The sequence below is a fragment of the Colletes latitarsis genome, chromosome 3, assembly GCF_051014445.1.
Source record: "Colletes latitarsis isolate SP2378_abdomen chromosome 3, iyColLati1, whole genome shotgun sequence".
In the NCBI taxonomy this organism is placed as follows: domain Eukaryota; kingdom Metazoa; phylum Arthropoda; class Insecta; order Hymenoptera; family Colletidae; genus Colletes; species Colletes latitarsis.
Genome location: NC_135136.1, coordinates 3,168,328 through 3,182,372, shown reverse-complemented (window position 1 = coordinate 3,182,372; position 14,045 = coordinate 3,168,328).

The following is a 14,045-nucleotide window of genomic DNA, read 5'->3' as shown; positions in this document are numbered from 1 at the left end:
GTTTCGATCAATATATTAGAGAATAATTCATGTTAGGTCTAGGTTAGGTCTGGGATTTGCTCTCATCAGGCTCATTCTTTCGCATATTTCTCATACTTGATGGCTAGATCCAGGCCTTTTTCTGGTTTGCATCACGTAGTAATGAAGTACAACACTGAAACAGTCAATTAAACCTGGTTTCCATCAATATTTTAGAGGATAACGCAAGTTAGGTCTGGGATAGGTCTGGGATTTTCCCTCATCAGGCTCATACTTTCGCGTTTTTCACATACTTGTTGAACAGATCCTGGGTTTTTTCTGGATTGGGTCACGTAGTAGTGTGGTACCACACTGAAACAGTCAATTAAACCTGGTTTCGATCAATATTTTAGAGAATAATTCATGTTAGGTCTAGGTTAGGTCTCGGATTTGCTCTCATCAGGCTCGTACTTTCGCACACTACACATACTCGTTTGACAGATCCTGCGTTATTTTCTGGTTTGGATCGCATAGTAATGTGGTACCACACTGAAACAGTCGATTAAACCAGGTTTCGATCAATATTTTTGCGGATAACGCATGTTAGGTCTAGGTTAGGCCTGGGATTTTCACTCATCAGACTCATACTTTCGCATTCTTCACATACTTGTTGAACGGACCTGGGTTTTTTCTGGTTTGGATCACGTAGTAATGTGGGACCACACTGAAACAGTCAATTAAACCTGGTTTCGATCAATATATTAGAGAATAATTCATGTTAGGTCTAGGTTAGGTCTGGGATTTGCTCTCATCAGGCTCATTCTTTCGCATATTTCTCATACTTGATGGCTAGATCCTGGGCTTTTTCTGGATTGCATCACGTAGTAATGAAGTACAACACTGAAACAGTCAATTAAACCTGGTTTCCGTCAATATCTTAGAGGACAACGCAAGTTAGGTCTGGGATAGGTCTGGGATTTGCCCACATCAGGCTCATACTTTCGCGTTTTTCAGATACTTGTTGAACTGATCCTGGGCTTTTTCTGGTTTGGATCACGTAGTAATGTGGTACCACACTGAAACAGTCAATTAAACCTGGTTTCGATCAATATTTTAGAGAATAATTCATGTTAGGTCTAGGTTAGGTCTGGGATTTGCTCTCATCAGGCTCATACTTTCGCACACTTCACATACTCGTTTGACAGATCCTGCGTTATTTTCTGGTTTGGATCGCATAGTAATGTGGTACCACACTGAAACAGTCGATTAAACCTGGTTTCGATCAATATTTTAGAGAATAATTCATGTTAGGTCTAGGTTAGGTCTGGGATTTGCTCTCATCAGGCTCATACTTTCGCACACTTCACATACTCGTTTGACAGATCCTGCGTTATTTTCTGGTTTGGATCGCATAGTAATGTGGTACCACACTGAAACAGTCGATTAAACCAGGTTTCGATCAATATTTTTGAGGATAACGCATGTTAGGTCTAGGTTAGGCCTGGGATTTTCACTCATCAGACTAATATTTTCGTATTCTTCTCATACTTGTTGAACGGATCCTGGGTTTTTTCTGGTTTGGATCACGTAGTAATGTGGTACCACACTGAAACAGTCAATTAAACCTGGTTTTGATCAATATTTTAGAGAATAATTCATGTTAGGTCTAGGTTAGGTCCGGGATTTGCTCTCATCAGGCTCATTCTTTCGCATATTTCTCATACTTGATGGCTAGATCCTGGGCTTTTTCTGGATTGCATAACGTAGTAATAAAGTACAACACTGAAACAGTCAATTAAACCTGGATTCCATCAATATCTTAGAGGACAACGCAAGTTAGGTCTGGGATAGGTCTGGGTTTTGCCCACATCAGGCTCCTACTTTCGCGTTTTTCACATACTCGTTGAACAGATCCTGGGTTATTTTCTGGTTTGGATCGCATAGTAATGTTGTACCACACTGAAACAGTCGATTAAACCAGGTTTCGATCAATATTTTTGAGGATAACGCATGTTAGGTCTAGGTTAGGTCTGGGATTTTCACTCATCAGACTCATACTTTCGCATTCTTCTCATACTTGTTGAACGGATCCTGGGTTTTTGCTGGTTTGGATCACGTAGTAATGTGGGACCACACAGAAACAATCAATTAAAGCTGGTCTTGATAAATATTTTAGAGGATAACGCATGTTAGGTCTGGGTTAGGTCTAAGATTTGCCCTCGTCAGGCTCATACTTTCGCATATTTCTCATACTTCATGGCTAGATCCTGGGCTATTTCTGGATTGTATCACGTAGTAATGTGGTACCACACAGAAACAGTCAATTAAACCTGGTTTCGATCAATATTTTAGAGGATAACGCAAGTTAGGTCTGGGATAGGTCTGGGATTTTCCCTCATCAGGCTCATACTTTCGCGTTTTTCACATACTTGTTGAACAGATCCTGCGTTTTTTTCTGGATTGGGTCACGTAGTAGTGTGGTACCACACTGAAACAGTCGATTAAACCTGGTTTCGATCAATATTTTTGAGGATAACGCATATTAGGTCTAGGTTAGGCCTGGGATTTTCACTCATCAGACTCTTACTTTCGCATTCTTCACATACTTGTTGAACGGATCCTGGGTTTTTTCTGGTTTGGATCACGTAGTAATGTGGGACCACACGGAAACAGTCAATTAAACCTGATTTCGATCAATATATTAGAGAATAATTCATGTTAGGTCTAGGTTAGGTCTGGGATTTGCTCTCATCAGGCTCATACTTTCGCACACTTCACATACTCGTTTGACAGATCCTGCGTTATTTTCTGGTTTGGATCGCATAGTAATGTGGTACCACACTGAAACAGTCGATTAAACCAGGTTTTGATCAATATTTTTGCGGATAACGCATGTTAGGTCTAGGTTAGGCCTGGGATTTTCACTCATCAGACTCATACTTTCGCATTCTTCACATACTTGTTGAACGGACCTGGGTTTTTTCTGGTTTGGATCACGTAGTAAAGTGGGACCACACTGAAACAGTCAATTAAACCTGGTGTCGATCAATATATTAGAGAATAATTCATGTTAGGTCTGGGATTTGCTCTCATCAGGCTCATTCTTTCGCATATTTCTCATACTTGATGGCTAGATCCTGGGCTTTTTCTGGATTGCATCACGTAGTAATGAAGTACAACACTGAAACAGTCAATTAAACCTGGATTCCATCAATATCTTAGAGGACAACGCAAGTTAGGTCTGGGATAGGTCTGGGTTTTGCCCACATCAGGCTCCTACTTTCGCGTTTTTCACATACTCGTTGAACAGATCCTGGGTTATTTTCTGGTTTGGATCGCATAGTAATGTGGTACCACACTGAAACAGTCGATTAAACCAGGTTTCGATCAATATTTTTGAGGATAACGCATGTTAGGTCTAGGTTAGGCCTGGGATTTTCACTCATCAGACTCATACTTTCGCATTCTTCTCATACTTGTTGAACGGATCCTGGGTTTTTGCTGGTTTGGATCACGTAGTAATGTGGGACCACACAGAAACAATCAATTAAACCTGGTCTTGATAAATAATTTAGGGGATAACGCATGTTAGGTCTGGGTTAGGTCTAGGATTTGCCCTCGTCAGGCTCATACTTTCGCATATTTCTCATACTTCATGGCTAGATCCTGTGCTATTTCTGGATTGTATCACGTAGTAATGTGGTACCACACAGAAACAGTCGATTAAACCAGGTTTCGATCAATATTTTTGAGGATAACGCATGTTAGGTCTAGGTTAGGCCTGGGATTTTCACTCATCAGACTCATACTTTCGCATTCATCACATACTTGTTGAACGGACCTGGGTTTTTTCTGGTTTGGATCACGTAGTAATGTGGGACCACACTGAAACAGTCAATTAAACCTGGTTTCGATCAATATATTAGAGAATAATTCATGTTAGGTCTAGGTTAGGTCTGGGATTTGCTCTCATCAGGCTCATTCTTTCGCATATTTCTCATACTTGATGGCTAGATCCTGGGCTTTTTCTGGATTGCATCACGTAGTAATGAAGTACAACACTGAAACAGTCAATTAAACCTGGTTTCCATCAATATCTTAGAGGACAACGCAAGTTAGGTCTGGGATAGGTCTGGGATTTGCCCACATCAGGCTCATACTTTCGCGTTTTTCACATACTTGTTGAACAGATCCTGGGTTTTTTCTGGTTTGGATCACGTAGTAGTGTGGTACCACACTGAAACAGTCCATTAAACCTGGTTTGGATCAACATTTTAGAGGATAACGCATGTTAGGTCTGGGTTAGGTCTAGGATTTGCCCTCGTCAGGCTCATTCTTTCGCATATTTCTCATACTTCATGGCTAGATCCTGGGCTATTTCTGGATTGTATCACGTAGTAATGTGGTATCACACAGAAACAGTCAATTAAACCTGGTTTCGATCAATATTTTAGAGGATAACGCAAGTTAGGTCTGGGATAGGTCTGGGATTTTCCCTCATCAGGCTCATACTTTTGCGTTTTTCACATACTTGTTGAACAGATCCTGGGTTTTTTTCTGGATTGGGTCACGTAGTAGTGTGGTACCACACTGAAACAGTCGATTAAACCTGGTTTCGATCAATATATTAGAGAATGATTCATGTTAGGTCTAGGTTAGGTCTGGGATTTGCTCTCATCAGGCTCATTCTTTCGCATATTTCTCATACTTGATGGCTAGATCCAGGCCTTTTTCTGGTTTGCATCACGTAGTAATGAAGTACAACACTGAAACAGTCAATTAAACCTGGTTTCCATCAATATTTTAGAGGACAACGCAAGTTAGGTCTGGGATAGGCCTGGGATTTGCCCACATCAGGCTCATACTTTCGCGTTTTTCACATACTCGTTGAACAGATCCTGGGTTATTTTCTGGTTTGGATCGCATAGTAATGTGGTACCACACTGAAACAGTCGATTAAACCAGGTTTCGATCAATATTTTTGAGGATAACGCATGTTAGGTCTAGGTTAGGCCTGGGATTTGCCCTCATCAGGGTCATACTTTCGTAGTTTTAACATACATGTTGACCTGATCGAGGGTTTTTTCTGCTTTGGATCACGTAGTAAAGTGGTACCACACTGAAACAGTCCATTAAACCTGGTATGGATCAATATTTTAGAGGATAACGCATGTTAGGTCTAGGTTAGCCCTGGGATTTTCACTCATCAGACTCATACTTTCGCGTTTTTCACATACTTGTTGAACAGATCCTGCGTTTTTTTCTGGATTGGGTCACGTAGTAGTGTGGTACCACACTGAAACAGTCGATTAAACCTGGTTTCGATCAATATTTTTGAGGATAACGCATATTAGGTCTAGGTTAGGCCTGGGATTTTCACTCATCAGACTCTTACTTTCGCATTCTTCACATACTTGTTGAACGGATCCTGGGTTTTTTCTGGTTTGGATCACGTAGTAATGTGGGACCACACGGAAACAGTCAATTAAACCTGATTTCGATCAATATATTAGAGAATAATTCATGTTATGTCTAGGTTAGGTCTGGGATTTGCTCTCATCAGGCTCATACTTTCGCACACTTCACATACTCGTTTGACAGATCCTGCGTTATTTTCTGGTTTGGATCGCATAGTAATGTGGTACCACACTGAAACAGTCGATTAAACCAGGTTTTGATCAATATTTTTGCGGATAACGCATGTTAGGTCTAGGTTAGGCCTGGGATTTTCACTCATCAGACTCATACTTTCGCATTCTTCACATACTTGTTGAACGGACCTGGGTTTTTTCTGGTTTGGATCACGTAGTAAAGTGGGACCACACTGAAACAGTCAATTAAACCTGGTGTCGATCAATATATTAGAGAATAATTCATGTTAGGTCTGGGATTTGCTCTCATCAGGCTCATTCTTTCGCATATTTCTCATACTTGATGGCTAGATCCTGGGCTTTTTCTGGATTGCATCACGTAGTAATGAAGTACAACACTGAAACAGTCAATTAAACCTGGTTTCCATCAATATCTTAGAGGACAACGCAAGTTAGGTCTGGGATAGGTCTGGGATTTGCCCACATCAGGCTCATACTTTCGCGTTTTTCACATACTTGTTGAACAGATCCTGGGTTTTTTCTGGTTTGGATCACGTAGTAGTGTGGTACCACACTGAAACAGTCCATTAAACCTGGTTTGGATCAACATTTTAGAGGATAACGCATGTTAGGTCTAGGTTAGGTCTGGGATTTTCACTCATCAGACTCATACTTTCGCATTCTTCACATACTTGTTGAACGGATCCTGGGTTTTTTCTGGTTTGGATCACGTAGTAATGTGGGACCACACTGAAACAATCAATTAAACCTGGTCTTGATAAATATTTTAGAGGATAACTCATGTTAGGTCTGGGTTAGGTCTAGGATTTGCCCTCGTCAGGCTCATACTTTCGCATATTTCTCATACTTCATGGCTAGATCCGGGGCTATTTCTGGATTGTATCACGTAGTAATGTGGTACCACACAGAAACAGTCAATCAAACCTGGTTTCGATCAATATTTTAGAGGATAACGCAAGTTAGGTCTGGGATAGGTCTGGGATTTTCCCTCATCAGGCTCATACTTTCGCGTTTTTCACATACTTGTTGAACAGATCCTGGGTTTTTTTCTGGATTGGGTCACGTAGTAGTCTGGTACCACACTGAAACAGTCGATTAAACCTGGTTTCGATCAATATTCTTGAGCATAACGCATGTTAGGTCTAGGTTAGGCCTGGGATTTTCACTCATCAGACTCTTACTTTCGCATTCTTCACATACTTGTTGAACGGATCCTGGGTTTTTTCTGGTTTGGATCACGTAGTAATGTGGGACCACACGGAAGCAGTCAATTAAACCTGGTTTCGATCAATATATTAGAGAATAATTCATGTTAGGTCTAGGTTAGGTCTGGGATTTGCTCTCATCAGGCTCATTCTTTCCCATATTTCTCATACTTGATGGCTAGATCCTGGGCTTTTTCTGGATTGCATCACGTAGTAATGAAGTACAACACTGAAACAGTCAATTAAACCTGGTTTCCATCAATATCTTAGAGGATAACGCAAGTTAGGTCTGGGATAGGTCTGGGATTTGCCCACATCAGGCTCATACTTTCGCGATTTCACATACTTGTTGAAGAGATCCTGGGTTTTTTCTGGTTTGGATCACGTAGTAGTGTGGTACCACACTGAAACGGTCCATTAAACCTGGTTTGGATCAACATTTTAGAGGATAACGCATGTTAGGTCTAGGTTAGGTCTGGGATTTTCACTCATCAGACTCATACTTTCGCAATCTTCACATACTTGTTGAACGGATCCTGTGTTTTTTCTGGTTTGGATCACGTAGTAATGTGGTACCACACTGAAACAGTCAATTAAACCTGGTTTTGATCAATATCATAGAGAATAATTCATGTTAGGTCTAGGTTAGGTCTGGGATTTGCCCTCATCAGGCTCATACTTTCGCATATTTCTCATACTTCATGGCTGGATCCTGGGCTATTTCTGGATTGGATCATGTAGTAATGTGGTACCACACTGAAACAGTCAATTAAACCTGGTTTGGATAAATATTTTTAGAGGATAACGCATGTTAGGTCTAGGTTAGCCCTGGGATTTTCACTCATCAGACTCATACTTTTGCATTCTTCACATACTTGTTGAACGGATCCTGGGTTTTTTCTGGTTTGGTTCACGTAGTAATGTGGTACCACACTGAAACAGACCATTAAACCTGGTTTCGATCAATATTTTAGAGGATAACGCAAGTTAGGTCTGGCAAAGGTCTGGGATTCGCCCTCATCAGACTCATACTTTCGCGTTTTTCGCATACTTGTTGAACTGATCCTGGGCTTTTTCTGGTGTGGATCACGTAGTAATGTGGTACCACACTGAGACAGTCAATTAAACCTGGTCTTGATAAATATTTTAGAGGATAACGCATGTTAGGTCTAGGTTAGGTCTGGGACTTTCACTCATCAGACTCATACTTTCGCATTCTTCACATACTTGTTGAACGGATCCTGGGTTTTCTCTGGTTTGGATCACGTAGTAATGTGGGACCACACTGAAACAATCAATTAAACCTGGTTTTGATCAATATTTTAGAGAATAATTCATGTTAGGTCTAGGTTAGGTCTGGGATTTGCTCTCATCAGGCTCATACTTTCGCACACTTCACATACTCGTTTGACAGATCCTGCGTTATTTTCTGGTTTGGATCGCATAGTAATGTGGTACCACACTGAAACAGTCGATTAAACCAGGTTTCGATCAATATTTTTGAGGATAACGCATGTTAGGTCTAGGTTAGGCCTGGGATTTTCACTCATCAGACTCATACTTTCGTATTCTTCTCATACTCGTTTGACAGATCCTGCGTTATTTTCTGGTTTGGATCGCATAGTAATGTGGTACCACACTGAAACAGTCGATTAAACCTGGTTTCGATCAATATTTTAGAGAATAATTCATGTTAGGTCTAGGTTAGGTCTGGGATTTGCTCTCATCAGGCTCATACTTTCGCACACTTCACATACTCGTTTGACAGATCCTGCGTTATTTTCTGGTTTGGATCGCATAGTAATGTGGTACCACACTGAAACAGTCGATTAAACCAGGTTTCGATCAATATTTTTGAGGATAACGCATGTTAGGTCTAGGTTAGGCCTGGGATTTTCACTCATCAGACTAATATTTTCGTATTCTTCTCATACTTGTTGAACGGATCCTGGGTTTTTTCTGGTTTGGATCACGTAGTAATGTGGTACCACACTGAAACAGTCAATTAAACCTGGTTTTGATCAATATTTTAGAGAATAATTCATGTTAGGTCTAGGTTAGGTCCGGGATTTGCTCTCATCAGGCTCATTCTTTCGCATATTTCTCATACTTGATGGCTAGATCCTGGGCTTTTTCTGGATTGCATAACGTAGTAATAAAGTACAACACTGAAACAGTCAATTAAACCTGGATTCCATCAATATCTTAGAGGACAACGCAAGTTAGGTCTGGGATAGGTCTGGGTTTTGCCCACATCAGGCTCCTACTTTCGCGTTTTTCACATACTCGTTGAACAGATCCTGGGTTATTTTCTGGTTTGGATCGCATAGTAATGTGGTACCACACTGAAACAGTCGATTAAACCAGGTTTCGATCAATATTTTTGAGGATAACGCATGTTAGGTCTAGGTTAGGCCTGGGATTTTCACTCATCAGACTCATACTTTCGCATTCTTCTCATACTTGTTGAACGGATCCTGGGTTTTTGCTGGTTTGGATCACGTAGTAATGTGGGACCACACAGAAACAATCAATTAAAGCTGGTCTTGATAAATATTTTAGAGGATAACGCATGTTAGGTCTGGGTTAGGTCTAAGATTTGCCCTCGTCAGGCTCATACTTTCGCATATTTCTCATACTTCATGGCTAGATCCTGGGCTATTTCTGGATTGTATCACGTAGTAATGTGGTACCACACAGAAACAGTCAATTAAACCTGGTTTCGATCAATATTTTAGAGGATAACGCAAGTTAGGTCTGGGATAGGTCTGGGATTTTCCCTCATCAGGCTCATACTTTCGCGTTTTTCACATACTTGTTGAACAGATCCTGCGTTTTTTTCTGGATTGGGTCACGTAGTAGTGTGGTACCACACTGAAACAGTCGATTAAACCTGGTTTCGATCAATATTTTTGAGGATAACGCATATTAGGTCTAGGTTAGGCCTGGGATTTTCACTCATCAGACTCTTACTTTCGCATTCTTCACATACTTGTTGAACGGATCCTGGGTTTTTTCTGGTTTGGATCACGTAGTAATGTGGGACCACACGGAAACAGTCAATTAAACCTGATTTCGATCAATATATTAGAGAATAATTCATGTTAGGTCTAGGTTAGGTCTGGGATTTGCTCTCATCAGGCTCATACTTTCGCACACTTCACATACTCGTTTGACAGATCCTGCGTTATTTTCTGGTTTGGATCGCATAGTAATGTGGTACCACACTGAAACAGTCGATTAAACCAGGTTTTGATCAATATTTTTGCGGATAACGCATGTTAGGTCTAGGTTAGGCCTGGGATTTTCACTCATCAGACTCATACTTTCGCATTCTTCACATACTTGTTGAACGGACCTGGGTTTTTTCTGGTTTGGATCACGTAGTAAAGTGGGACCACACTGAAACAGTCAATTAAACCTGGTGTCGATCAATATATTAGAGAATAATTCATGTTAGGTCTGGGATTTGCTCTCATCAGGCTCATTCTTTCGCATATTTCTCATACTTGATGGCTAGATCCTGGGCTTTTTCTGGATTGCATCACGTAGTAATGAAGTACAACACTGAAACAGTCAATTAAACCTGGTTTCCATCAATATCTTAGAGGACAACGCAAGTTAGGTCTGGGATAGGTCTGGGATTTGCCCACATCAGGCTCATACTTTCGCGTTTTTCACATACTTGTTGAACAGATCCTGGGTTTTTTCTGGTTTGGATCACGTAGTAGTGTGGTACCACACTGAAACAGTCCATTAAACCTGGTTTGGATCAACATTTTAGAGGATAACGCATGTTAGGTCTAGGTTAGGTCTGGGATTTTCACTCATCAGACTCATACTTTCGCATTCTTCACATACTTGTTGAACGGATCCTGGGTTTTTTCTGGTTTGGATCACGTAGTAATGTGGGACCACACTGAAACAATCAATTAAACCTGGTCTTGATAAATATTTTAGAGGATAACTCATGTTAGGTCTGGGTTAGGTCTAGGATTTGCCCTCGTCAGGCTCATACTTTCGCATATTTCTCATACTTCATGGCTAGATCCGGGGCTATTTCTGGATTGTATCACGTAGTAATGTGGTACCACACAGAAACAGTCAATCAAACCTGGTTTCGATCAATATTTTAGAGGATAACGCAAGTTAGGTCTGGGATAGGTCTGGGATTTTCCCTCATCAGGCTCATACTTTCGCGTTTTTCACATACTTGTTGAACAGATCCTGGGTTTTTTTCTGGATTGGGTCACGTAGTAGTCTGGTACCACACTGAAACAGTCGATTAAACCTGGTTTCGATCAATATTCTTGAGCATAACGCATGTTAGGTCTAGGTTAGGCCTGGGATTTTCACTCATCAGACTCTTACTTTCGCATTCTTCACATACTTGTTGAACGGATCCTGGGTTTTTTCTGGTTTGGATCACGTAGTAATGTGGGACCACACGGAAGCAGTCAATTAAACCTGGTTTCGATCAATATATTAGAGAATAATTCATGTTAGGTCTAGGTTAGGTCTGGGATTTGCTCTCATCAGGCTCATTCTTTCCCATATTTCTCATACTTGATGGCTAGATCCTGGGCTTTTTCTGGATTGCATCACGTAGTAATGAAGTACAACACTGAAACAGTCAATTAAACCTGGTTTCCATCAATATCTTAGAGGATAACGCAAGTTAGGTCTGGGATAGGTCTGGGATTTGCCCACATCAGGCTCATACTTTCGCGTTTTTCACATACTTGTTGAAGAGATCCTGGGTTTTTTCTGGTTTGGATCACGTAGTAGTGTGGTACCACACTGAAACGGTCCATTAAACCTGGTTTGGATCAACATTTTAGAGGATAACGCATGTTAGGTCTAGGTTAGGTCTGGGATTTTCACTCATCAGACTCATACTTTCGCAATCTTCACATACTTGTTGAACGGATCCTGTGTTTTTTCTGGTTTGGATCACGTAGTAATGTGGTACCACACTGAAACAGTCAATTAAACCTGGTTTTGATCAATATCATAGAGAATAATTCATGTTAGGTCTAGGTTAGGTCTGGGATTTGCCCTCATCAGGCTCATACTTTCGCATATTTCTCATACTTCATGGCTGGATCCTGGGCTATTTCTGGATTGGATCATGTAGTAATGTGGTACCACACTGAAACAGTCAATTAAACCTGGTTTGGATAAATATTTTTAGAGGATAACGCATGTTAGGTCTAGGTTAGCCCTGGGATTTTCACTCATCAGACTCATACTTTTGCATTCTTCACATACTTGTTGAACGGATCCTGGGTTTTTTCTGGTTTGGTTCACGTAGTAATGTGGTACCACACTGAAACAGACCATTAAACCTGGTTTCGATCAATATTTTAGAGGATAACGCAAGTTAGGTCTGGCAAAGGTCTGGGATTCGCCCTCATCAGACTCATACTTTCGCGTTTTTCGCATACTTGTTGAACTGATCCTGGGCTTTTTCTGGTGTGGATCACGTAGTAATGTGGTACCACACTGAGACAGTCAATTAAACCTGGTCTTGATAAATATTTTAGAGGATAACGCATGTTAGGTCTAGGTTAGGTCTGGGACTTTCACTCATCAGACTCATACTTTCGCATTCTTCACATACTTGTTGAACGGATCCTGGGTTTTCTCTGGTTTGGATCACGTAGTAATGTGGGACCACACTGAAACAATCAATTAAACCTGGTCTTGATAAATATTTTAGAGGATAACGCATGTTAGGTCTGTGATAGGTCTGGGATTTGCCCTCATCAGATTCATACTTTCGCACACTTCACATACTCGTTGAACAGATCCTGGGTTATTTTCTGGTTTGGATCACATGGTAATGTGGTACCACACTGAAACAGTCGATTAAACCAGGTTTCGATCAATATTTTTGAGGATAACGCATGTTAGGTCTAGGTTAGGCCTGGGATTTTCACTCATCAGACTCATACTTTCGTATTCTTCTCATACCTGTTGAACGGATCCTGGGTTTTTTCTGGTTTGGATCACGTAGTAATGTGGTACCACACTGAAACAGTCAATTAAACCTGGTTTTGATCAATATTTTAGAGAATAATTCATGTTAGGTCTAGGTTAGGTCTGGGATTTGCTCTCATCAGGCTCTTTCTTTCGCATATTTCTCATACTTGATGGCTAGATCCTGGGCTTTTTCTGGATTGCATAACGTAGTAATGAAGTACAACACTGAAACAGTCAATTAAACCTGGATTCCATCAATATCTTAGAGGACAACGCAAGTTAGGTCTGGGATAGGTCTGGGATTTGCCCACATCAGGCTCATACTTTCGCGTTTTTCACATACTCGTTGAACAGATCCTGGGTTATTTTCTGGTTTGGATCGCATAGTAATGTGGTACCACACTGAAACAGTCGATTAAACCAGGTTTCGATCAATATTTTTGAGGATAACGCATGTTAGGTCTAGGTTAGGCCTGGGATTTTCACTCATCAGACTCATACTTTCGCATTCTTCTCATACTTGTTGAACGGATCCTGGGTTTTTGCTGGTTTGGATCACGTAGTAATGTGGGACCACACAGAAACAATCAATTAAACCTGGTCTTGATAAATATTTTAGAGGATAACGCATGTTAGGTCTGGGTTAGGTCTAGGATTTGCCCTCGTCAGGCTCATACTTTCGCATATTTCTCATACTTCATGGCTAGATCCTGGGCTATTTCTGGATTGCATCACGTAGTAATGAAGTACAACACTGAAACAGTCAATTAAACCTGGTTTCCATCAATATCTTAGAGGACAACGCAAGTTAGGTCTGGGATAGGTCTGGGATTTGCCCACATCAGGCTCATACTTTCGCGTTTTTCACATACTTGTTGAAGAGATCCTGGGTTTTTTCTGGTTTGGATCACGTAGTAGTGTGGTACCACACTGAAACGGTCCATTAAACCTGGTTTGGATCAACATTTTAGAGGATAACGCATGTTAGGTCTAGGTTAGGTCTGGGATTTTCACTCATCAGACTCATACTTTCGCATTCTTCACATACTTGTTGAACGGATCCTGTGTTTTTTCTGGTTTGGATCACGTAGTAATGTGGTACCACACTGAAACTGTCAATTAAACCTGGTTTTGATCAATATCATAGAGAATCATTCATGTTAGGTCTAGGTTAGGTCTGGGATTTGCCCTCATCAGGCTCATACTTTCGCATATTTCTCATACTTCATTGCTGGATCCTGGGCTATTTCTGGATTGGATCATGTAGTAATGTGGTACCACACTG